Raw genomic sequence first — 25,606 nt, forward strand, 5'->3', positions numbered from 1 at the left:
AAAATCCTCCAGCAGTCTATAATGCCTTCCAAATAATCAATTAACTCCATAACCAGACATTCAAAGCTATCTAGAATCTGACAAAAATCTGCTTCACCAGGTTTATTTCACTATATCTCTTCAAGTCCTCTCCCCAAACTAGATTATTCATGTTTCCCCATATCAATCAGTCAATAAGAATTTATTAAGGGCCTACTATGTGCAAGGATTATACTAGCCACTATAGATCTAAGAACAAAGAATCAAACACTCTGACTCACAAGGATGGGGTGACAAATAACATATAAGTATGAAACAAACAAAGAAACATTACCAGAAGAAATAAAAATAATTATCAGAACCTATTATGCAGTTACTCTATTTACACCAAAACATTTCTAGCAGCACATCTTGTAACAGCAAAGAATAAGAAACAAAGTAGATGTCCATCAACTGGGGAATGGCTAAACAAATTGTGGTACATGAATGTAATGGAATATTACTGTGCCGTAAGAAATGACATACATGACAAATACAGAGAAACAGGGAAAGATCTACAAGAACTAATACAGAATGAAGTAAGCAGAGCCTAGAAAACAACGAACATAACAACAATAATATAAATGGAAAGAACCACACACACACACACAGAAAATCAAAAGTGAATATAACAAAATGATAAAGACCAAGCAGGGCTCAAATGTAGAGATATGAGAAGATACTCACAACCTATCCTGTTGTGGATATAGGAGGTTCACAGATGTTACACATTGCACATGTTGTTGGACTTTTTCAATGTATTCATCAGTAGTGCTGATTTTTCCCCCTTTTTTTCTTTGAAAAGGACTATTTGTTACATGGGATGATTCTGAGAGGGGTCATGGTTGGGGTGGGGGCTGGGAGGGAGGGATATTTGGGATAACTATAATGATGTGGAAAACTGTAGACACGAATAAAAAAACCTTATTTTTTTAACTATGCACAGTTATATGCTAACAAAACTAAGAATATAAAACAGAGTATCTTCAAAAATACAAAATGCCCAAACTTATAAAAGATCAAATAGAGATCTTAAATTATTCAAACTCAAAAAAAGAGCTAGCTGTAAAGAAACTAATAAAGGGGGAAAAAAACAAAAACAAAACCATTGTCCTTCCTGATGGATTCACAGGAGAATTCTATCAAACTTTTAGAAACCAGTTAGTACCAATCCTATACAAATTTTCTGCCTGATCCCTTGCATGAAATAAAGATGGCTCTGATACCTAAACCAGGGAAGAATAAAACACAAGAGTATAGACCAATATCATTCATGAATATCAATTAAAAAATTTTAAATAAATCTTATCACACAGACTCAAGATTCACCAATCATTCATCACAACCAAGCTCAATTTGTGTGATGCAACACAATTTATCATATGAGAAACAAAAACATCTAAAAACACACGATAATCTGACTAGATGCCTGAAATTTTGTTGCTTCGTTGTTTCGGTCACGTTTGATTCTCTGTGATCCCATCTGGGGTTTTCTTGGCAAAGATACTGGAGTATCTGCCCTTTCATTCTCCTGCTCATTTTACAAATGAGGAACTGAGTGAAACAGGGTCACACAGCTAGAAAGTATCTGAGGCTGAATTTAAACTCAGGTCCTCATGACTCCAAGGTTAGTGCTCTATGGACCGTGCCACCTAGCTGCCCAGATGCCTGAAAAGTCTTTGATAAAGAAGAATACTTATGCTAAAAAAACTACAAAGTATAGACATAAAGGAACCTTTTTAAAATATCTACATGAAATCAAAAGCAAACATCAAGGCAATGAGGACACACTAGAACCTTTCCCAATAAATTCAGGAGCAAAGCATGAATGTTCACTCCCCCCACTATTATTTAATTCATTCTGGAAATGCTAGCAGTAGCAATAAGACAAAAGAAAGAAATTAAAGGTGAAAAGACAGGTAAGGAGCTAAAAACAATTCCAATTTGTTCACAATATAATGTTTTACTTACAAAATCCTGGTTAATCAGCAAAGATACTAATTGAAACAACAGCTTCGGCAAAGTTGCAGACTATAAAATTATTGCTGTTCAGTCCCATCCAACTCTTCGTGACCCCATGGACCATACAGTCTGGGGTTTTCTTGGCAAAGAGAATGGACTAGTTTGCCATTTCCTTCTTCGGTGGATTAAGATTCAGAGGTTAAGTGATTTGTCCAGGGTCACACTGATGGTAAGTAACCAAAGTTGAATTTGAACTCAGGTCCTTCCTGACTCCAGGGCTGGTGCTCTATCCACTGGGCAACCTAGCTGCCCCCAACCCGAGCATTACAGTCACAAGTGCAATTTGTTACAACTGTTTTCCTTGAAATTGCTTCCATTAGCAAATAACTGGTATAAGGCAATGGTGTAATGTTTTAAGAACCTTGGGAATTTTGGTAGGAAAAGAGAAAAAGTGGGGCAAGAGGGGAAGTTAAAAGGAGGAAATGATGTCCAACTTGATCAGTGACATGAGTCAAGGTTCTCAAAAGATCGCAAGAATGAGATCAATGAAATTTGATTCAATGAATCAAATTAAAACTAAATTGGGTTTGGGAAAAAAAGCAAGCTCTATATTTTAGTTTAAAAAAAATTCGCTTCCCAAGCACAAGATTAGGAAAAAGCTGCCTCAGAATATAGGGCGTCCCTGTCACTGGAAATCTTCAAACACAGCCTGATGGCCATGTGTCAGGAACACGACAGAGTCTGCATGGTTTGGGGCAAAGACTGGAGTAGATATGACTTCTGAAGGCTCACTCAACTCTCAGCTTCTATAGCCCAGGAAAAATACAAGGATCAGCAAAAGCAGAGTACTGGAATAACCCAAACAGGAGTTTACATGCTGGTGGCAAGAGGGGGCTGCTGCAGAACCACAATGGCCCGATGGGATTGCTCAGTCACTCAAAACTGGAAAGTTGCTGCCACCCAGTGGAAAGCAACGTCAGGACTGGAAACCAGGGACGGTACTTACACATACACACCACACTGATGGCATGCTCCAAGATGGTTAGTCCCAGAACCTACCTACCTCTCTTCTTTCCAGTACAGCTGCAAATTCTTTTTTCCAGTTGTTGCTGTTCAGCCATTTTTCAGTTGTGTCCAACTCTTCCTGCCCCATTTGGGGTTTTCTTGGCAAATATACTGGAATGATTTGTCATTTCCTTCTCCAACTCATTTTACAGATGAGGAAGCTGAGACAAATAGTGAAGTGACTTGCCCAGGGTCACACAGCTAGGAAGTGTGAGGACACATTTGAACTCAGGATGAAGAGTATTCCTGTCTCCACGCTGGCACTCTATCCATTGTGTCGTGTCTAACTGCCCCATTTTTCTAGTTACTTCAATCTAAAGTTATCCTCTTAATATTTCTTTTGGCCTCCTTTCCTTTATTCCTGCCCTTCCCCCCACTAAGATACCTCTAAGGAAAAAGAATGTTGTTTTTCCTTAAATGCAAAAATGTACTAGTTACAAAACAAAAATAAATAAACCAGGCTAATGCCAACAAATCAATAGAACTCTAGGACTGGAAGATGAGAAATTTGTTTTGTAAGCTCTCAAAAGGCCTTTAGGCATTCACTCACCAGCAGAAGTACCTTGACAAAGAAATCTTAGAATCCATCAATTTAGTCGATAAAGGTATTTTAATTGTAGTATTTACAAAGTACAAATATCATAAAGATTTCCCACTACCCAACCAAAAACTGCTGTCATGGGAGATTAAGCACCAGGACAATAAAAAAATGTTAGAAGATTCCATGAGCATGGAAAATTTGGCTACCTGGTTGATGATTAATTGGGAACAGGACCATGTCAGATTCTTGAGCAAATATAAAGAGTTCGGCTTTTCCCTAAAAGGTTTTTTTTAGTTTAAAACTAGAAGACTGAAAACAGTTTATCGCTAAGAAACAAAATTTTAGTGAAATCAGGAAGATAATGTAATAGGGGGAAGGGGGGGGGGGGGGGGGGGGGCGTGGGAAGGGGGAAGAGGGAGAAAGGTAGAATCCTTTACTGGAAATTTAAAATAGATCACCAGCTTAGTTCTAAGTCCTGGTCATTCTGACTTCCTAGCTATACAACCCTGAGTTATCATTTATGTCATTTAACCTCTAAGTCTCAGTTTCCCCATTTGCAAAATGAGGGATTTGGCCTCAATGACTACTAAGGTCCCTCCCTGCATGATTTTTTCATCTGCTCCATCATCATTTTCTATTTTCTCTGCTCCATTTAACAGCACTAACAGTCCTGAGTAAAGGGCTCTTAAACTTTTTTTTTTGTCATAGACCCCTTCTCAGAATAATATTTTTGAATGGATAAGAAAATATGTAGCATTAAAAAGGAAACAAATTATGTTGAAGTACAGTTATTAAAATATTTTTTTTTTAATTCCTGGACCATGTCAAGAACTGCTGCCTAAAAGGCCTAATGATGATCTCTGAGAGCTGAAGAATATGTGAATAATGATAATTAATCAATAATAACTCACATTTAATAGTGCTTTACAGAGGTTCCTTACATTATTAACCCCTTTATGTTGGTAATACAAATTTGATTACTCTCATTTTACAGATTAGGAAAATAAATATTCAAGTGACATACCCAAGGTTCAGGTAATGGCAGAATTAAGACAATAAAATCAGATCTTCTGGCTCCAGTATGTAGGTCCAGTGTTTTCCCTTCCAGCTTCTCTTATTGCTGTGAGTCTGACTCCAATGATACCAGCCTATATCCCTCAAAATAACATCACTGCTGTTGTTCAGTCATGTCTGACTCTTCATGACCCCATGGACAGTCCATGGGGTTTTGTTGGCAAAAATACTTTTGCCATTTCCTTCTCCAGTGGATTAAAGTAAACGGAAGTTAAGTGATTGGCCCAGGGTCACATAGCTAGTGAGTGTGTGAGGTTGAATTTGAAACTCTGGCCTTCAGCACTCCAAAGCCAGTGCTACTAAGTCACCCAGCTGCCTCCTGTCAGTTTTCTAGTCCTACAAAAAGTTAAAAAACACATCCCTTCCATCCATAAACAATCAGTAGACTGGGCACTGGGAGTGGACAATGTAATATGGTTTGTTTGGAAGTATCTGTGGAGCAAAAACAAAAATTATCAATAAATTTGAAATTTTGGGTTTGGGGCCTGTAATGGGAATGTAAATTTGAGATCTTCCCTGCCCCCTAGGCCCTTTGATAGGCTTAAGTACACCTGGAGCCTGTGGCAGTAGGCTTGTTTTTCAGGAGATATGTTTTGATTGGGCAGTGGGTCAAAAGGGTTGTTACATTCTCTGAGCCAGGAGAAGGCTATATAAAACCTGATGGGAGGCTTTGCTTTGGGGCTCACTTTGATAAATGTTGTGTGATTTGACCAGATGAGACTCTGGGCAGCCGTTGTTGAGAGCCCCCCCAGCTTTGAAGAGCCAGATGTTGATGCTTCCCTCTCTGGTAACTGTGACTAGGTATAGAGTATGTAATGGTCAGACAGTTGGAGGCCTGTCTGCTTGAAATGTTTCTCTGTTTTCTTGTAACTTCTGTCTGTATATTCTAAAGTTCAGGGTGCTGATTTTTCCCCTGAACTAGGTAAATTATATATTTGATTGATTAAAGCAAGATTGTTAACCCATTTTGAGTTGCTTTCCTTTAGAAAAGCAGATCTAAGAACCTGTGTTGGCAGCCACCCTGGGGATGCTGGGGTTCTTGCTACTACAGGGACTGGATTTATTATTTCACTGGCACAGAGAACATTGTCCGCTGATGCATATCAGCATCCTCTGCAACTTCTCAATAAAGCAATGAAAAGCATTTATTAAGTAACTACTATGTCCCAGATTCTGTGTGCTAGGTGCTAGGCAAAGACAAAAATGTGAAGCAGTCCCTGTCCTCTAAGAGCTTGTAATGTAATTGAAGAAGGCAATATGGGCATGTATAGTAGCTATGAAATACAATCTATACAAAATAGCTAAAAAATAATTGGGGAGGGGAGCATTTGAACTGAGCCTCAAAAGAAACTAGAGATTCCAAGAGGCAAGTGATGAGGAAATACAAAGCCCAGAGAGGAGTGCCAAGCACAAGAAAAGCATGAAAGACACTCTGGCTGAATTTCAGTGTTTGAAGGAGAGGAAGAGTAGTAACATTAGAAAGGTAGGTTGGAAAAGGGCTTTACTTCAAATAGAAAAACTTGTATTTGTTCCTAGGTGGTAATAGGGAGCCACTGGAGTTGACTAAGTAGGGGAAGTGCCATGGTCACTTTAGAAAAACCATTTTGGCAATTGTGTGAAGAATGGATTGCAATGGGGTGAGACTCAAGGCAAGGAACCAATTAGGGAGTTACTGAAATAGTCAAGGGGAGAGAGAAGGGATGAGGGCCTGAAGTAGGACCTGAATTGGGCTGTGTGAGAGTAGAAAGAGGACAGATTCAAGACAAGTGAAAGGAGAAATGAAACAATTTGGTAACTGAGTAGTTGTGTAAGGGGAGAGTAGAAAGGAGAGCTGTCTGGAGCACAGAGAGATTAAGGTCACACTCTGAATAGGAAGGGGGTGGGAGGTGGGGACTGTATCATGTTGCCTCTCAAATATTTTAATTTAAAAATAAAATAAAACATTTTTCCTATTCCCAAAAAACTTATCAAGCAACAAAAGGTTTCACAGAGTTAAGATCCAAAGGAAGGATATCACTGGGAGGAGGAGGGAGGAGTAGAAAGAAGAAATTCAATAAGTTACCTGAGAAAATGCTAACAGGGAGGAGTACAAGTGAATTTTGCTATCAGTCACCAACGCCAGCAGCCAAATTAGCCATTTAGTTACAGAGAAAAATTCTGAATAAGATAACAATAGAGTAATTTAATCTCTCAATTTTGGGGCCTTCTATCCTGTTTAACCCTGATCTCAGTTCGAATTGATAGCTGAAAATAATGTGTTTCAACTGTAATTATGACTTAAAAACGGGTAAATGGATTTTCCAAACTCCTCTATCTAAAACAGCAGAGCCTGCCATCTGCCTGATATGTGATTGCAGAGTGTTTTTCAGGGGGAACCTTGAACTTCAGGGACCCAGACTTATAATCCAACAAGCATCATCATTTTGTAGTCAATTTCTAGAGGACTAATGCTCCCTCCAGATAATGAACAGGCTGGACTTCAAAGTCTCTCATCACTAACTCATTCAGGCCCAAACAAGAATGGGGAAGGATCCCTGTGGCACTACTCTACCCTCACTACTTAAAAGTCTCTTTTCACTGAACAATACAATTCAATTCAATAAACATTTACTAAGTAGGTCCAGTACTGTATTGTACCACCCTGCTGCTTGCTTTGTTCAAGTGAGTTCAGGACCTTTTAATCATTTCTTTCACGTGATTAATGTGGAAATATGTTTATATGATTGCACATGTATGTATGTATATATATCAGAATGCATGCCATCTTGGGGAGGAGGGAGAAGATGAAGGGAGAAAAAAATTTGGAACTCAAAATCTTATAAAAGTGAATGCTGAAAACTATCTTTAAATGTAATTGGAAAAAATAAAACACAATTAAGTGGAATTTTTTAAAAAGACCATTAATCGGAGACAGGCTCCCCCAAAGTATTCTCTCTTGTCAAGGAGAAATTCTGATACAAAGTAAGCAAAGTGAGATGCCTGGATGCTCCACATGTGTCCCTGTTTACAGATAACTATGAACTGACTCTATCATGCCCCAGAACACTCTGCTGATTCACCTAGACAAGATCCACCATCACTTGAGAGTTTGGCTTAATTATCCACACAGAAAAAAATCAAGTGGAGAAAAATGCCTCTAGTCCAGACAATGATACACAGTTAGAGTTACTGACTGAGAAGTTCTGTAATTTGTCTTTCTTGTACAGTACAAATGGACAACGAGTTGGGAAGCTGAGGGTAACCCAAAAGGCAATGGAGAGGCTGATGACAGGTATGAGCAGGCAGCAATGCATCACAAACAAGTAGTTACAAAGGAGAATCCATCAGTAAGTGAACAAACATAATAAAGAGTGTCCCCAAAGTCAGTGTTTAAGCCACTAAAGCTATTATTAACGCTTAGACGCTTGGACTAGGTGCTGAGGATAAAAACAGAGATGAAATGCTCTACTCTCAAGGGCCTTTTACAATGTTGTCGTCACATCACAAGTGTCTTCCCAGCTTTCTCTGAATGCGTCCCCTCCCCTCATCTCTTACAGTACAAGAGTATTCCATCACATTCATCTAAGGTAATTTGTCTGTTGATTCCCCAAACTCTAGCCACCAACCCCCTCAGTTTCCATTTCTTAGTTAACAAAATGTCTTCAAGTGTTTACCCCTCCATGCTGGGGATATGCTGAGGGCACATTCCAGGCACTGTGTGGGGGATGCAGAGAAAGGCCAGGAGGAGAGAGCCCGATTTAGCCATCAGCTGGGCCACATTCTGAAGTGAATTTGGCTGGATGAATGCTTCTAGAAGCTCTTTTAAGTTTGAATCTGCTCTCCCCAGGGGCAGAAAGGCAGAGGACTGAGAGAGGGCCCTGGTGTGCTGGGAGACATCTGTGTCTCAGTCACCCCAGGTACTGATGCCTGCCCCTCTGAGATTCACAGCCACCTTCTCGGAGCCGATCTGCCATGTACCTTGTTCTTCACACCCTGTCTTCCCCATCAAAAATCAGGCTCCTCAAGGGCAAGGTCTGTCCTTTGTGTCCTAGCAACAACTAAACATACAACAAATGCTTTTTCACCAACGTCACTGAACCCTCTGTCTGACAGATTCATCACTATGATACAATCAGCAGGAGGATGGTAAACAAAGGAAACTATAGTTTAAAAGAATTTTTCTTTACCTTGTCCTTGGTTTATCATGATGAATGAGAGAAACTGTAAAGAGATTCTTCACAAGTCAGATTTAAAATTCCTAAGTGACAAACTCATATTCCCTAAGAAGGAACAAACTCAGAAGCTTTAGCTACTTTTATCTTAAAAAGTCAATTTGGAAGGGGCAGCTAGGTGGCGCAGTGAACAGAGCACTGGCCCTGGAGTCAGCATGACCTGAGTTCAAATGTAGCCTCAAACACTTAATTAACCCTTACTAGCTGTGTGACCTTAGGCAAGTCACTTAACCCCAGCTGCCCTCCAAAAAGAAAAAAAAGTAAATTTGGACCACTTAAAAATGACAAGCATTTGCCCATCTTTACACACTGATTTTATTGTTGGAACAGACCTGAGAAATGAGGGGAGCTGATGCTGACATGGGAGCAAGAGGTTTACAGCAAACAGAATCCTGCATAGCAATCCCAACTTCAAAAATACTTGTCAATTCAATCCAATTACCCCTTCCTCATAGAGTTGGCTGGTACAAGGAAAACCCTATGTAAACTATAAAACACTAAACCTCAGCTGCAGAATGAATGAATGAATTAAAAAACACTTAATTAGGACCTACTGTGTGCAGAGCACTGTGTTAAGTGCTGGGGATATAGAGAGAAAAAAAGTAAACCAGTCTGTTCTCAAGGAGCTCACATTCTAGGAGAGGGAGAGAAAACATGGGAGGTTTCAGCTACTAGTCAGTTTCAGGTCACAAAATTAGTTTAGAGCAGCTTACTACTGTTGTTAAAAAATATGTACATAGAGTAGATATCATAAAAGAGCCTGGAACAATATAAAATACTCAAATGTTAACATAATTAAGACCTTTACTTTTAAATAAAGTAGCTTAACTTCACAATTTACGAGTCAATTTGGGAAAGTTACACTTAGAAATTTCAAAAAACCTTTAACCACAACTGTTCAAAGTTTAACATTCTATAGGAAAGTTAACATAAAAAATAGTATTAATTTCCCCCTCTAAGAAAAAATGTCAGCTCCTCCCTTTAGTTAAACATTGCACTGCTTATGGCCACTGTGTTAAACAGAGTGGTATTACATAGCTATCTGAAGAGGTGTGGTTCACTGATAAAAAGTAGAAACATTTCATGCTAGTCCAGTTCCTCTCAGGAAATATAACAATTGAAATCTACCAGTATCACTCAGAAATTCTAAGTAGTTTAACTATTTTAAATCCAAGAGCAAAAAAAATTTCATAGAGCTAGGAAAAAACCCAGGCCTTAAGATGGCCCCCAATGTAACAGGAGGTAATAATCTTTCTGGAAACAAGTAGGATCTTGTAACTCAAAAATATTACTCTACCCATGGTTTCATCTTTACAATTTAGAGAAAGTAGTTTGACTATTCCTTATTAGTCTTGCTTCCCATTCCCCTAAAAAAAAAACATTGTTTAATTCATGAGTTACTATTTAGAAGAATTTCAGTACCTCCAGTGCCTAACAGTATTTGGCACATAGTAAATGTTTAATAAATACTTGTTAATTGGTTGGAAATGTCCTCCAATAGATTCAACTGACAGAAAAGGAAACTGACTCTCAGAGATGTGAAGTGATTTTACCCAGGGTGGCATGGTGAGTTAATGGCAAATGAGCTCCTAAAAAAAACTCCAAAATCTTGGGACTCACAGTCAACCAACTGTACAGAAATCTATTCTTAAGTATTGATCATAAGAAGAGTTAAGCCAAAGCCTTTCAAATGCAAAACAGAGACCTAAACAGAACTCCTTCCAGGTATTAAAAGGCTTGGATAAGGAGAAGGCTTATCCATTAATTGCGCCCTAACCCAGACACAAATTGCAGAATTTAGAGATTCAAAAGTATCAAATTAACTTGTCTCCTATTTACAAAATCTCAAACAACAATAGATTTCTTCCTAAAAACTTTTTAAGATTAAATTTTTTTAAATTTAATTTAATTTAATTTTCTACATTACCCACCCTGGAGTTGTTCTACACTTCATTTTCCCTCCTGCCCCTTTCCCCCAGCATTACAGATCAACGAAATTGAGTTGTGATCAAGAAAAATCTGCTCTCATTGGGAAGTTAATAAATTGAGCAAAAAATTCAGTAAAATTGGGGCAGCTAGGTGGCACAGTGAATTAAGAACCGGCCCTGGAGTCAGGAAGACCTGAGTTCAAATCCGGCCTCAGACATTTAACACAAAAAACTAGCCATGCGACCTTGGGCAAGTCACTGAACCCCAACTGCCCTACCTTCCCCCCTCCAAAAAAGCAAAAACAAAAAACTCAGTAAAATCTAAAAAATGGTTTGCTTCACACCCTTATCACACAAAAACTCTGATCTCACAAGTTAGAAACAACAGTAACCATGATCTTCACTATAGCATTGTCAATCTCTTTTGGTTAAGAGAGAACAGTTGCCTAGCACATTTGCCCTCAAACATTTTCCCAGCTTGGATAGCCTTGAGAGAGGCCCAGACAAGTTAAAAAGTATTTATTAACCAAATGCTTTAGATCTCTGTAGGAATCACTCCATTCAGTCAGAATTGTGGAAGGTTACTTAGTCACTGAATTCATAAAGTCTACTAAAGGACACTACATGATGTAGGTCAGTTATTACATTGTTCCCTGTAGCTGTCTGAATGACGTCTACAAAATATGCTTTCATTCTAAGATGGAGAGCAGTATACAGAAAAAGCAATAGATTCAAAGTCAGAAGAGTTAGGCTCAAATCACACAGCTCTTCTGCACAATGTGTGGGATCTTAGGTAAGTCCTCCACTGGGCTGAGCCTCAGCAAGAGGTGCTTAAGGCCTAGCCATTCTCTAAAATCCTTCCCAACTCTCCTCTAATCTTATCCCTATCAATTCGTCCAGTAGTCCTTCCTATCATCTCTCTCCCCTCTCTTATCTTCAGTCTCTCCTTATTTACTAATTCCTTCTAATCAGCTACAAACAGGTCCAAGTTTTCCTCATCCTTAAAAAAAAAAAACAACTCTCTAGACCTCACTGTCCCTGCTAAACATCTCTTCTCCCATTCTCAGCTAGACTCTGAAAAAACTACTCTGTACTGCCTCCCCTCTCCTCTAACTCAGCAATCTGGCTTCAGATCCCATCATTCAAAAGGAACTGCTCTCTCCATAGTTACCAGGGATCTCTCTGTTACCAAACTTAATCCCCTTTTCTCAGTCCTCATCCTGAACCTCTCTGCAGTATCTGTCACTACTAATCACCTTCTGGGTGCCTTCTTCTCTGTTTTTGTGACAGTGCTTTCTTGGGTCTCCTACTATCTACTACTTTTCTGACCATTCCTTCTCAGTCTTCTCTGCTGAATCTTCATCTCTGTTACAACCTCTACCTACTCACAGATGTTGCCAAAGCTTGTTCATGAATCTCTCTTTTCTTTCTATACCAGGGGCTCTTAACCTGGAACCAGTGGATAGAATAGATTTCAGAGAATCTGTGAACTAGGATGTGAAAAAAAATTACATCTTTATTTTCACTAATCTTTCATTTCTTTTGAAATCCTTTGTTTTATTTTATATATTCAGAAGCTTTTAAAAGCATTCTGAGAAAGGGGATTCTAAGTTTGATAAAACTGCAAAAGGGGTCTACGATACCAAAAAAGGTTAAGATTCCTAGGTATACAGAACGAGAACAATTTATACAATAATAACAATATTATAAAGATAAGCAACTTTGACAGAAGTGGGGTCTCAGACCAACCCACCATGATCGACCGCAATTTCAGAGGACTCATGATGCTATCCACTTCCAAACTGAAAACTCAGAGAACAGACTGACCCCCGCCCCTAACATGGCCATGTTTATATTCCCCTTATAAAGCCTATCATTGTGCTAAGCATATTTTACATGTTTAATAAATACTGACTGGCTTGACTCACATTCATACTTTGATTCCTATTTTCCAGCCAATGTAATGAAATAAAAAATATTTTATTAATGCAACAATGTGTCTTAAACAAACCATGCGTGCATGCATGCTTCCAAGATCTGGGACTCAAGATTAGTTTTTATTTTCTGTAAACATGCAAATGAATTACCCAGAAACATTATAACCTCAAAACAGACTAGGTGGCTCAGCATAAATTCGGTTCACATTCTGAACAGCCACACTTCTCACTGAATATTGAGGCCCAGAAGGGCCTCCTTTCAGTTGGTATCCTATTGTACAGTGCCTATCACTTTATTTCCATTAGTTAAATATAATAAACAGAAGATGTTGAATTAAAAAGTCAAAACTCTCAGGTTGTCACAACCCATATTTGACACTTTACATGTAATGGAGAAGTTTTGTTGCAAAGTGTGTGTGTGAAGGGTTTCCTATTCCAACCATCTCTTCCTTGTCTGCCTATACAAAACACCACAATTTCACTTCCTCTCTAAACACCTCCTCAGAAATTTTTGGTTATAAATCTTTGCCTTTCTCTTCCCTTCAACTAACCTCTTCTACTTGTGACTCACTTTTTCTGGCAGTCTTGTTTACTAAAATGACAATCCCACAGGACAATCAACATTATATTCTACAGATCTGCATGAATGACAGTCACTCTCTATGAAGGAAGAATGTATAAGGTTAGTATCAAAAAGATTTAACAAAGCAATCTTACTGATATTTAATAATCAAGAGCATGCTTAAGTTTTTGTTAAATTTATGGAAAATTTGAATTACACAAGTTGATATTACTAAATAAAAACTTTGAAGAAATAATTCTTAATTTCTCTCAAAAAACCCCAAACCCTACTGAGGCAACAAAGGTCACTTTTCAGGTTTATTGGTATCATCTTTGTTTTTCAAAACAGTCATGATCTCCTTTGGATTTGATAACAAACCTCTAAGGTATAAGACAGGCTTCCAATTTTGGAAGGCAGGGTCAATGTTCGATATTCTTAAAGTAATATTGGTCATTTTCAAATTCTCATTTGAATTTCAATTTTCAATTTCAATCATTCAAATTTCAATTATTCTCATGTGACAGTAACAGATCACAGAATAATAGATTTAGAGCTAAAAGGGACCTTGGAGATCACTACCACAGGAAGGTAACCTGGGGACTCAGTCACACATGGTCCTCTATATTCTCAAGTGCAGCCCTCTGACTGACTCCAAACTTCGCAGAACAATCCTGTTTTTTTTTTTCATTTGGCCTAGAGGATGCAGGTTCCCCACTCCTAATCCCACCCCCCTCATTTTACAGATAAGGAAACTGAGGCCCAGAAGCTGAGGGGCTTACTCAAGATTACAGGGACAGTAAGTAACAAAGTCAGAATTTGAATTCAGATCTCCTGACTCCAAATCCAGTACCCTCTCCACTAGAGCATGCTGCCTTCTCCCCATGACACACAGTAAACAGCAGGAGCCAGAGACCTGTGTTCCAACCCAGCTGTGCTGCATATTCAGGTATGACTGACCGTAACTCTTGGAGCCCCAGCTTCTTCCCCTGTAAAAAAGAGAGGCTGAAATGAGCTGATGTACATAGAGCGCTTTGTATAGAAACATGCACCAAGGCTGAGAGTTCCAAGGCAGATGCTAACTATGGTGTTTATGACACAAGCAGTCCAGTCCAGTCATTCTTTCATGATTCTTTTCTAGCTGGCAAAGCCAATAATCATCAAAGCTGAAAAGGTGGAAGGGACAACCTAGCTGAATCCTTACCATGAAATGTGAATTCAGTCCAATGGTGGTCATGCAAACTCTGCTGGACTGCTCCCAGGGAGGGCAACTCTAACTCCAGAAATGACTCAGACCATTTGCTCTCATTCTAAGGAAACTTGTCCTGATATTGCACCAATATGCTCCCAAAAGTCATGATGTTCAAGCCCTAATCAGTCTGTGATTCCAAATGAGAGCTCAACATTTCATCATGCAAGGGAAAGAACATTGCCCTTGGTGTGAGAAGACCTGGTTTCAAAGAACCCATGCTGATATTTACTCCCTATGGTACCCTGGGTAAGACATTTAATCCTTCTGAGCCTTGGTTCCATCATTTGAAAAAACAACCAAAGGAGGCTGGACCAGACGGAGGCCTTTGGAATCCCTTCCAGCTCTTGACCTAGCACCTGAGGAATGAACACCAATGACTTCATCAAGTACAACTCCTTCTTCTACCAACAAAACTGTCTACCCTACTTCAACTCATCTACAGGAATTGCTGTGGCTAAAAAATCCACTGCTGTGCCCAACTTAGTTTGCCATGTCCCACCTTTATATCTGCTTAGTCCACAAATACTTTTCCCTTCCCATCAACCTGTCATAATCTTATTCCTTATGAGTTCAGGTCATATACTAACCCTCCTCTGTGAAGCCTTCCTTGATGTTCTTGCTGAATGTGACTGTTATCTCTTGTTCAAAGTCAACATACACCAAGTCAGTCCATCACCAAGGTATATTGAAAGTCTTTCCAGATTAGAAGGACGTGCTAAAATTCAGGTTCCATTGGCACTGCCAAACCTTCCACCACATAATGAAGCACCAGGAGGACTGAAATGGAGGAAGTCAAGACTAAACACCCCAAAAGAGTGAAGCTATGTATAGCATATTAAATTCACAATCAAATTCTATTACTTTATTTAAATCATTCCAAAAGTGATCAACTTGATGTAAAAGGAAACCATCAAACAAAATATCACCAGATCTGTCCTTTTCTATGTAGGACTCAAAGTATGTCACCTTTCTGCAAGTGAAGAAGCTGCCCCTGATCTATCATTCAGAGGATATTTATTTGCTTTGAGTGGTCGTCCCAGAAATGGGGAGAGCCTTTCTTTCATGGTTGCCAGAGACTTTGTCACCTAGTCACCAACCCCCGTGTTCATGAGCCTCTCTCTACTGAGCTGGGCAGGCCCTGTACTCAGATAGTGCCCAGCTCAGTAGAGCTTGCCAGAGCTTGCTTTCTAACGGCATAGCTTTTACCACAATGAGCTATCACAGTACAGACTTGGATTGTTTTTATTTGTAAACCATAAGGTGCTAAATAAATATGTGGTATTATTTTCTGACCAGAATGTCCCAGTCAGCTGTCTCCTAGAAGCATCCTTTTGGTGAACACAGAACCACCAGAGGACTAAGAATGTTATTCTCATTATAAATGAGGCTTAGAGAAGTCAAGTTAACTAGGGTAATAGTTAATAAGAACGCATTTTTGAAATTCAATGAACATTTGCTAACCAATTACTACAGGCAAAGCATTCTGTTAAAGACCCCTCAAAGAAGAAATTACTTTCTACTTGTAAGGCAATGACATACTCAGAGAAGTATAAATGACTTAGCATAGCATGATAGGGACAAAAGTAAAATCTGGACTCAATAACATATGGAAAAATATCCGAGGAAACATGAGCCACATACAGCAAGGACATCAAGAAAGGCTTCACAGAGGAGGGTTAGCATATGACCAGAGCCCATAAGGGATAAGATTATGACAGGCTGATGGGAAGGGAAAGTATTTGTGGACTAAGCAAATACAAAGGTGGGAGATTGCAAACTAAGTCCAATGAAAAGCTAAGAATCCAGTTAGGCTAGAACAGAGGGAAAATAAAGGGAAATAAGTGAGAGTTGGAAGGGCTTAATCATTATCATCATCAAATCAACATGTAAAGCTTTACATACCTTGAAGTCCTATTTCATGAGATACACTTGGTGCTCGCTGACCAAGTTTAACAAGTAAGACTTCACTAACAGCATAATCTTACAAAGTGCATTCATCTACCCTCCTCCAACCTCGCATGCCAACATGCAGTGCTCTCCCTCTTAAATTCCATTTTATGTGATATTTACTTGCTTGGCGCCACAGAGCCTCTACTTATTGTATAAGTGCTATTAAGGCAGGGATGGTGCTTATTTATATCTTGCCCAAAGACTGGCACAATGCCCCTGAAGACAGTTCAGTTCAGTAATTTCAGTCACGTCCAACTCTTTGTGACCCCATTTCGGGTTTTCTTGGCAAAGATACTGGAGTGGTTTGCCAGATGAGGAAACTGAGGCAAACAGGGTGAAGGGATTTGCCCAGGGTTACCCAGCTAGCATCTAGGCCCAATTTGAACTCAGATCTTCCTGACTCCCAGGCAGTGCACTCTAGCTGCCCCTGAACATACTAGGAGCTTAAAATATGCTTGCTGAGTTGAAAAGAATGACCATCAAAAACTACCCATAGCTAAAAAAGTCATATAAGTCATTTGATGATAAAACTTAGTGTTGGGATCATATAAGCAAACCCCATTTTACAGAGGAGGAAAATAAGGCCCAGTGAAGAAAAATTACTTTTGTCTTTAATCACATAACTGGTTATTGTCCATTCATTCCTGGATCAGTTTCCAAACAGGGCTGTACTTTTACTTATTCAATTAATTTATAAGAATATATTGCTCTCAATGAGTTTTCAATTAATTCCTATGGATACAAGCTGTACAGAACTGAACAGCTCCCCCATCCATCGGGGGCAGCTATGTGATTCAGTGAATAGAGCATCAGCCCTAGAGTCAGTAGGACCTGAGTTCAAATTCAGCCTCAGACACTTAACACTTACTAGCCGTGTAAACTTGGGCAAGTCACTTAACCCCAATTGCCCTGCCTTCTCCCTACCAAAAAAAAAAAAAAGAGAAACCCCATTACATGGGTATAATAACATTTTTTTAAAAGAGCTTCCACAGGTTAGAAAGTGGGCACTAATTTTGTTGATTCATTTACATAGGTATGTCACACATTTTATCAAGGAAAATTTTAAAATAAGATGGGCGAAAGTTACTCTTGGTGATCATATCATGGCCTGCAATGACATAGGTCCAGATCTTAATTGCAGTTTGGAATTGATTTCAAGTGGCCAGAAAAAAGAACATTAAAGGAAGTAGGTTCTTGCCAATTCTCCTAAGTGCTTTGGACCTTCTCTCCTTTGTACTTATCACAGTTTTTTACTAATAGCAACAAATTACTATGTATTTATGTATCTCCCCTGTCCCCAATTAGACAGTAAGCTCCTAGAGGGTAAGGACTATTATTTCATCCTAGTTATCTCCAGCACATAGCAGAGAATGAAAAGCACTGTTGGTAATAAATAAAAGAGCTAAATAAAGATTTACAGTTCTTTTCACTAGAATTTCAAGGTGGGTAGCTTTTCAAAACACATTCATGGAAACATCTGTTAAAAAATACCTCTTTAAGGTGAGAGAGGAATTAATTGGGAGAAGAAAGGGAGCAACAGATTAGGGTAAATTGTCACATATAAAAGAGGCAAGAGAAAACTATTACAATAGAGGGAAAGAGCAGGAAGGTAAAAGGGAATGGGACAACCTGATTCTCATCAAATTTGGCCTAAGGAGGGAATAACATACACACTCAATTGAGTATCTTACCCTACAGGATAACAGGGGGGTAAAGGATATGAGCAGGGAGGATAGAAGGGAGGGCAGATTAGGGGAGAGGGCAGTTAGAAGCAAAGAGAATAAGTGAGGGGTAGGATGGAAGGAAATATAGTTAGTCTTTCACAATATAACTACTATGGAAATTATTTGGGTAATTACACATGTAAAATCTATATTGAATTGCTTATCTTCCCAGTGGGGTTGGGTGAGAAGGGAAGAAGGGAAAAAAAATCTGGAACTCAAAGTTTTAAAAACAAATGTTTAAAAATTGTTTTTATAGGCAAATGGGAAATAATATATACAGGTACTAGGGTATAGAAACCCATCTTGCCCTACTAGAAAATTAGGCGGGGTGAAGGGGGAGGATATAAGAGAGAACAGATTGGGGGAAGGGGTATTCAGTAGGCTTGCTATTTTGGGGTCAGGGGGTAGAAGAAAGGTGGTGAGAGAAAAAATTGTAACTCAAAATCTTGTGGAAATGAATGTTGAAAACTAAAAATAAATAAATTAAAATTTTTAAAAAATATCTCTTTAATAAAGTAATATTCATCAAAACTACCAGACTGAACACTTCTTCCCAGCGCTTCTGAAATCAACAGCATTACTGAAAGAATAGCTGGCCCTGGGCCCAAACCCAAAGGAATCACAATACAATTCAAGAAACATCTATTAAGTGTCCACCTAGTGAAAGGCACTAGAAATTTGAGGAGGGAGATCAGTTCCAATTAAGAAAGGAAGGGTGAAGGAAGGAGTGGGGAACAGGGAAAGCCTCATGGAGATGTGGACTTGAGTCAAGTCTTGAAGGAAAGGGGATTTCAACAAGCAGAGATGGAGCAGAAGGAAGGCTGAGAGGCTGAAGGCTGAGTTCATTACTGGATGAAAGAATGGAGGGCAATAATACATTCAGGTTGGCTTGAATATAGATTATATAATGCATAGCACAAGATAAAGCTGGAAAGGTACTTGGGAGTCAGATTATGCCTGGAATGCTAAGATAAAGAGCTTCTTTTTAATTCCTCAACCAATAAGAAGCCACTGAATTCATTTTAACAGAAGAGCACTACCTCACAATACATGCAAAAAATTAAGAGAAAATTGTGGGGGACACAGCATTAAAGGCAGAAGAGAGGGCGTCTAGCTCCATGAGGCTCAAGAACCTCAAGTCAGTTTGGGCAATAGTCTGAAAGCATCAGAGGCAGGATCTAAACCCAGGTCTTCTGACTCAAGGGCCAACCAGTACTCTTCCCACTATACCACAATGCATTGCACCCCCTAATGTTTTTTCATTGCTGTTCCCAGAAATAGGTCTCATGAGGCTTTACAGACACGAAGTTTCAATTTCTCCCTTTTCATCTTCTGGGCAAGTTTCCCTTTTCTATTAGACTTTTCCCCATCCAAAGTTCTGGTTCGGAATGAGCAGGGCAGCCAGACCATCCTCACCTGTCTCTGACAGTTGATGGCTGAAAATGATTTGTTCATTCATTAGCATCCCTCCATGATATTCCTTTGAAAATCCCAAAAATCTCAACTAATTCTGTGACTGTTCATCCAAGAAAGATGGATGGATGGAAGGCTTTCTAACTAGGTGTGCTGGTAGGTTAAACAGTTAAAAGCAGGCAAAAAGGAGACTTAAGGAAGTAAGGATGGGGAGAGGAAAAGAGCTAAAATCCTGGTCCTCCTCATCCTATGGGGCAGCTAGGTGGATAGAGTGCCCTGCCTGAAGTCAGGAAGATTCTTCTTCCTGAGTTCAAATCCTACCTTGCTAGGTGTGTGACCCTGGGCAAGTTCTTTAACCTTGTCTGCCTCAGTTTCCTCATTTGTAAAATGAACTGGAGAAAGAAATGACAAACCACATCAGTATCTCTGCATTGAAAACCTCAAATGGGGTCATGAAGAATCCAGTAGGCCTGGGGCCGCTAGGTAGTGCAGTGAATAGAGCACTGGCCCTGGAGTCAGGAGGGCCTGAGTTCAAATCCCGCTTCAGACACTTAACACAAAAAACTAGCCCTGTGACCTTGGGCAAGTCACTTAACCCCAAGTGCCCTCCAAAAAGCAAAAAAAAAAAGAAAAATCCAGCAGGGCTTAACAACAACCCCATCCTACACAACTCAATTGTAATGTAGTCCAGAGATCCCATAGCACATAAATCCCTTTTCCATGAGAGTTTACAGCAAGAAGATCCAAGCCATAAGATTCACTTGTTTACTCTCAACTTTACCAGCATAACCTGAAGACATATAGTAACCTACTGTTGCTATATAAAGGAAACTGGCCTCAAAACTTCTCCAGGCCTGGTACTGGAAATATTAAGTAAGTGATAAAAACTAGTTGCTCCAGAGTGCCTCCCTTTAAACTGAATCTGACAATACTCATTATTAAGACATTGAGTAAGAAACTAATGAGACATTTAAGAATGCTTTAAAAGAAGGTAACCAAATTTCCTTTGAACATATGGCATCCCCCAGTTTCTAGTAAGAATTCACCTTTCTCTTCCTTCAAAATAACTTCTGACCTCCTAACTCAAAATTGCACACTGGTACCTTTTCTTGGCTTTCTTAAGTCACTAGGTTTCTGGTTTCTCCCTCAATCAGAGCCTTTAACTCACAGACTCATTCTTTTAACTTTTTTGTTTGTTTTACACAAAAAACGGGAAAGGAAAATGGTTTGGGGGTGGGGAGGTGGGAGGAGTTTTGGCAGGGCCAGAGGAGTCGAAGGCTGTCCTCGTAGAATAGGAAACCCAGCCTGAGCTGCCCTATAAATCACTGAAGGTGGCTACAAGAGTCTTACTCGGTTCTTCCAGCTTGGACCTGCAGCAGGTCCACGTTCCCATATTCCTGGGGGGCCAGTCCTAACGTCCTCTCAAATCCTCCTGGGGTCCCAGGTCTGACCTCCCCTCAAAAACCCTCATGGGGTGGGCAGCACTGTGCATCCCTGGAAAGAATAGACAGCCACCGTGGGTCTAAGAGTCAGTCAACGATTCCATGTGCTAGACCAGCATGTACATTGTGCTAGACGCTGGGGATGCAAAAAAAGGAGGGAGGGGCAGAAGACAGTCCCTACCCTCAAGGAGCAAGTGGTCTGGCAGGAAGGGCCTAGGGACCACCTAGTCCAATAACCCGCCCCCCTCCCGAGGGGACGAGACAGAAGCTCAGACAAATAACTCGCTCACAGAGGGAAGAGAGCCCCAGCCCCAGGCGACTCACCCTCTTGTGGAAAGGAGTCACCCAGACAGTTACGTTTTCAGCCGCGGCCGGGGCAGCCCCAGCGGGCGTCGGAGGGAGGGAAGAAGGGAGGGAGGATGCAGCGGGCGGCTGCTTGGTTTTTTTTTTTTTTACCGGACTTTGACCCGCTCCTGTTACGGTAAGAGGATCAGGTGCCGGCCGTGCCCTCGGGGCCCGGGGCTCCCGCGCGGCCACCCCGGGGTGGGCCCGAACAAAAGCGCCCGCGAGATCGGGGCTGGGGGGCGGAGGGGGCGGTGAGGAGCGGAGCCGGAGTCGGACAGAGGACGAGCGGCCGGAGGCCCCGGGCCGGGCCCGTGCCCGGGAGTCGTCACCCTGGCCCCCCCGAGGGCCCCTTCCCCGTCCCCGCCTCACTCACCTCCTCGGCCCCGAAGCAACCGTCGCTTCGACCGTTTCCTCCGGAAGTCGCACTCACCTGGCCCACGGCCGCCGCCGCTACCGCCGCCAGTGCAGTCTGCCCCGAGCGGGGCGGGGGAACGGCACGGGACGGTTAGGGGAGGGGAGGGGAGGAGATAGGAGTCTGCCGCGGGGCTCTCTGGGGCTTGTAGTCCGCTGAGTGGGCGGGGCCAAGGCGGGGGTGGAGGGGGCGGAGAGGGGAGGAGGAGGGAAGCAAAGAATGGTGGGACGGACCACCTGCTCTCTGGCGACGCGAGGTCCTGAGGGAGGCAGATGGCGCGCGTGCGCGGCCCCGCCCCACTTTGCCCCGCCCCGCCGGGGGAGGAGACTTGGTCAGTTCAGATTCTGGGCGCTAGAAAGGAGTGGGGAGAAGGGCGTCCTGTTGGGCTGGCTTTGGGGGAGTTGTAGAGCTGCTCGGGTCCTTTTTTCAGACCTTTTCTACAAGAAGCCTTTCCTAACTTTTAATTCCAGTACTTTCCCTCTGTTACTTATTTTGTATTTATCCTTCACGTGGTTTGTTTTGTATGTATTTCTTTGCTTATTGTGTTCCCTCTTGATATTGTAAGCTCCAAAGGGGAACTGTCTTTTGTTCCTTTTTGCATTCCCATTGCTTAGAACAGTGCCTGGCACGTGGTAGGCGCTTAATAAATGTTCTAAAAATTATTTCCCAATTATTTGTGTATAATCCGCTTTGTAAATGTCTGTTTGCATGTTTTGTCCCCCTTTAGGTTATAAGCTCCTTGAGGGCAGGGACTGCCTGTTGTCTATTTTTGCATCCCCTATGGCTCAGCATTGTGCCTGGCACACCGTAAGCACTTAACAAATGTTTATTGATTAATTATTTCCTATTTATCCTATACATAACTTGCTTATTGTTGTATATTGTTTTCCCCATTAGATTGTAAGCTCCTTGAGGGTAGGAACCATCTTTTGCCTCTTTTTGTGTCCCCCAGTGCTTAGCATAGTGCCCGGCACATAACAGGTGATTAATAAGTGTTTATTGATAACTTGATTGATAGAATTACTACAAAAGATGAAATAGGTTTTGCTGTTTAGACAGTTTAAACAATTTAGACAGTTTTGAGCTAAGAAGAAGGAGGAATTGTTAGAGGGTAGAGACCTACAAAGGTCTTCTGGAGACATCTTCCATTCTATAGAAGAAGAAACTGAGGCTCTCCCTCCCCAAGGAGTCAGAGCCCTGGGACTGGAAGGGGAGGAGTGTTGAGGCAGGACAACTGGACTTTAAGGAGCTCTCTACACAGAGCCAGACCCTGAAGAATGGAAGGATCATGGAATCTTGGAATGCCATAACTGGAAGGGACCAAGAATCATAGCTTTAGAGATGGACAGGACTGAAAAAGTTATTTAGTCCAAGCCTCTCCTTTGCCCATATTTATTGTTGTTATTCAGTTGTGTCTAACTCTTTGTGACTCCATGGTCCATAGCATGCCAGGTCGTTCTAATCTCCATATCTCTAAAATCTGTCCAAGGTCATGTTCGTGTTTCCATGATACTATTTATCCATCTTATCCTCTGCCACTCCTTTTTATTTTTGCTTTAATCTTTCCCAACATCAGGCTCTTTTCCAAAGAGTTCTGTTTTCTCATTATGTGTTCAGAGTATTTAAGTTTCAGCTACAATTTTTTACTTTACAGTGACTAGTCTAGATTAATTTCTTTGAGTTTTGATTGATTTGATCTCCTTACTGTCCAAGGGATTCTCAAAAGTCTTCTCCAGCACCACAATTCAAAAGCATCAATTTTGTGGCGCTCAGCTTTTGTTATAGTCCAACTCTCCACAGCCAAACGTTCCAATTGGAAAAACCAAAGCTTTGACTATATGGACAATTGTTGGCAAGGTGACATCTCTGTTTAGTGTGCTCTCCAGATTTGCCATAGCTTTCATTCTAAGGAGCAAGCATCTTTTAATTTCATGGCTGCAGTTGCCATTTACAGTTATCTTTGAGCCCAAGAATATAAAATCAGACTACTTCAATTTCTTCTCTCTCTATTTGCCAGGAAATGATGGGACCAATTGCTAAAATCTTAGGTTTTTGGATGTTAAGCTTCAAACCAGCTTTTAAACTCTCCTCTTTCACCCTTTTCAAGAGGCTTCCTAATTCTTCTTCACTTTCTGCTGTCAGAGTGGTATTTTCTGTATATCTGAATCCATATTTCTCCTGGCAACCTTAATTCTGTCTTTTGATTCATCCAGCCTGACATTTTGCAGGATGTGTTCTCCATATAAGTTAAATAAATAAGTTGATAATATAAAGCTTTGTTGTGTTCCTTTTCCTATTCTACCCAGACTCCACCAGGTAATAAGTGGCAGCAGAGATTTGAACCCAGACCATCTGATTTTGAGGGCAATTAGGCGTCGAACAGAGCACTGGGCTTGCAATCAGGAAGACTCCTCTTCCTGAGTTCAAACCTAGCCTCAAACACATTAGCCATGTGACCTTGGACAAGTCACTCATTTCTGTTTGCCCCATCTGTAAAATGGACTAGAGTACTCCAGTACCTTTGCGAAGAAAACAACAAAAAGGGGTCACAAAGAATTAGACGAGGCTGAAAACTGAGGCCAGACTTTAACTCAGGTCCTCTTGACTCCAGGCCCAACACTCTAGCCACAGCACCACAAGAGAACCTCTGATTTGAAATCCCTGGTTCTTGATATGCTGAGTTGCCCTCAAATGATCTTAAAAGTCATAAAGCTCAATCCTTTGTTTTTGCGGATAGAGAAACCGAGTAGCCAAGGGACTGCTCAAGGTCATGGTATCAGAGATTATCAGAGGCTGGTAGGGATTTCAAAGATTATCTACTCCAATTCTACCCTTTAATCCCCACCATCCTACCTCCTACTTACTCCAGAATTGGCTAGTAGTTCAGGGCAGAGTTTGGTATATAGGAACAAACTCTCTGACTCAGAATCTAGAGCTCTTCCCATTCCTGGGGCTGGGAAGAAGATAAAGGGCTTTTGGAAGGGAGGTACTTTGTTTGCTAGCTTAGGGGCCAGGTCTTACTGGCATCTTTGAATGCCCTTTCCAGAGGTTGTGAAGTCCTCTCCTAAGAGAAGGTATTTGCAGGCCCTAGGTAAGACTTGGGCCCCCTAAGGTTGCTGTCCACCAGAGGCTTGGAGCCTTTGCCATAAAGTCAAAAGGTGTGGTGGGAGCCCAGGATTTAGAACTTCTAGAGTTTGAGTTTGAACTCTTGCTTTACAATTTATATGATCTTGGGAAAGTCAAGTGCTCCTTAGAATAAAAGTCTTATTCTAATCTCCCCATTTACTAGTGCCATGAGGGAGAAGGAAGGATCATTTTGAATTTATTTTGTATATATTCACTTTTACTTCCTTCTTTTGCCCCCCACCCCCATTTTACGCTATTTCCTGAACCAATTGTTCCAATCTTTATGTAAAGATACTTCCCTGCTTCTCCTTTTTCTTTTCTTTTCTTTCTTCTTTTTTTTTTTTTTTTGTAGAGGCAACAGAAGTTAAGTGACTTGCCTACAATTACTCGGTCAAGTGTCTGAGGCCAGATTTTAACTCCAGTCCTCTTCACTCCAGGCCCAGTGCTCTATCCACTGTACCACAAGAGGAGAATAGATTACAATTTTTTTATAAAGAAAAAGAGAGGGGCAGCTAGGTGGCACAGTAAGTAAAGCGCCGGCCGGAGTCAGGAGGACCCAAGTTCGGTTCGGCCTCAGACAATTAACACCCACACACCCACACACACACACACACACACACACACACACACACACACACACACACACA

The 25,606-nt window shown here is 40.9% G+C and overlaps 1 protein-coding gene and 1 pseudogene across 16 annotated transcripts in view; one reads left to right on the forward strand and one right to left on the reverse strand.

Annotated features, from left to right (window-relative positions):
• PHACTR4 (phosphatase and actin regulator 4) overlaps positions 1-21,973 on the reverse strand; it is a 129,122-nt gene extending 107,149 nt beyond the window's left edge. For 3 of the 16 annotated variants that reach the window (XM_069078693.1, XM_069078702.1, XM_069078705.1), the window contains exon 1: positions 21,795-21,924. The gene's annotated coding sequence lies outside the window, so the exon portion shown is untranslated. Of the gene's footprint in view, positions 1-14,211; positions 14,285-20,984; positions 21,007-21,400; positions 21,635-21,794 lie in introns of those variants that run through there. The other 13 variants (XM_069078700.1, XM_069078697.1, XM_069078709.1 and 10 more) reach the window with 12 other exon arrangements.
• LOC138154282 (uncharacterized) overlaps positions 19,340-25,606 on the forward strand; it is a 10,911-nt pseudogene continuing 4,644 nt past the window's right edge.

The sequence above is a fragment of the Petaurus breviceps genome, unplaced genomic scaffold (genome assembly GCF_028583685.1).
Source record: "Petaurus breviceps papuanus isolate PSGF00001 unplaced genomic scaffold, PetGlider_PUasm1.0 91041, whole genome shotgun sequence".
In the NCBI taxonomy this organism is placed as follows: domain Eukaryota; kingdom Metazoa; phylum Chordata; class Mammalia; order Diprotodontia; family Petauridae; genus Petaurus; species Petaurus breviceps.